The sequence below is a fragment of the Orycteropus afer genome, unplaced genomic scaffold (assembly GCF_000298275.1).
Source record: "Orycteropus afer afer isolate SDZICR_OR568_19922 unplaced genomic scaffold, OryAfe1.0 scaffold00083, whole genome shotgun sequence".
NCBI lineage: Eukaryota > Metazoa > Chordata > Mammalia > Tubulidentata > Orycteropodidae > Orycteropus > Orycteropus afer.
The window spans coordinates 7,282,603-7,284,026 of NW_006921670.1; the positions used below are offsets into that span (position 1 = coordinate 7,282,603).

At 65.8% G+C, this 1,424-nt stretch overlaps 1 pseudogene; it reads left to right on the forward strand.

Moving 5' to 3' along the window:
- Positions 1 to 1,424, forward strand: part of LOC103197812 — a 20,096-nt pseudogene that overhangs the window by 1,444 nt on the left and 17,228 nt on the right.

Below are 1,424 nucleotides of genomic sequence, written 5' to 3' on the forward strand. Positions count from 1 at the left end.
AAAGTGAATTTGCTCTGTAAACTTTCACCCAAATAACAATTAAAAAATAAAAATGTGGAGTGTGGAGAGGGATGAAGTCCAGGAAGTGTGTGTGTGTGGGGGGGGCACAGGCAGGTGGAAAACACAGAAATTATGCAAGACTCAAGGGCGCTGATGACCTCAGGAGTAATTCCCAGAGTTTGGACCTTGCTGTCTAGTTGTCTAGTGCCCTCACCTGTACAATGACATGCTGCCTCGTGCTTACAGACCGCGTGGGTGGCTTCTGTTTAATCAAAGCTGGGCAGTAGGACCCAGGGGGGGACCTCAACGTGGACAGGATGTGACTCCTTAGGTCACGAGGCCAGATTTTGTCTGTGACCCACTGCAAGGGGCCAGAGGAAGAACTAAAGTTGCGCGGTGAGAATGGGGGCCACAGCCGCGGAGTGTGGGACTGACGGGCGCCCTGGCCCTCTCCCTGCAGCTGCGGCGCCGCTTCGGGGACGTGTTCAGCCTGCAGATGGGCTGGACGCCCGTGGTCGCTGGTGCTCCGCGGCGAGGACACGGCCGACCGCCCACCCATGCCCGTCTACCAGCACCTGGGCTACGGGCCGCGCGCGCAAAGCAGGTCACCACCGGGGCAGACATGGCGTCCCAAAGACACAGCTAAGAGGGTCTACAGGCCTGGCGCTGGGAGGTCGCACAAGGCGGAGCAACTACTGGAAAGGCGGCTGGAGGGCGGGTCCGGATCGGGGCGGGGCTGTCCCGTGGGAGGACGCTAGCGGTCCGGGTTCGGTGCCTGTTCACAGTAGGACTGCCCCGGGGTGGGGGCGGGGCCTCTTCCTCTCCCCGCAGCCGGGAGGCGGGCCGGGGCCTGTACTTGGCTGCAGCGGGACGGAGGCGGGGACTGTTTTTTGTAGGGCTGTAGCTGGGCGGGGGCGGGGCCTGCTCCTAGGAGGCAGCCGCGAGGCGAGGGCGGGGCCCGAGGCTGTCTCAGCCTGTGGCTGGCCCCGCGACGCAGGGACCGGACCTGTTCCTTGTTAAACTGCGGCGCAGCGGGGGCGGGACCTGGTGGGGAGGCGGGGCCTATGGAGGGCGAGGCAGCTGCGGGCGGCGCCGGTGCCTGTCCGGGCGGGACGGTGCCACTGCGTGCTGGCCTAGCTCCACCAGCCTGTTCCCTCGACGCTTGGTCCTGGCGCGCTATGGACTCTCGCGCGAGCCGCGGCGCTTCTCCGTGTCCACACTGCGTAACTTCGGCGTGGGCAAGAAGTCGCTGGAGCAGTGGGTGACCCAGGAGGCCGCCTGCCTCTGTGCAGCCTTCGCGGCGCAGGCAGGTGAGAGCTGGGGCGCTGGGACACGGGCGGGGGCGGGCAGAGAGGCGCCCTGTGACCCGCCCCCTCTTCCCAGGACGCCCCTTCAGCCCCGACGTCCTCCTGAACAAGGCGGTG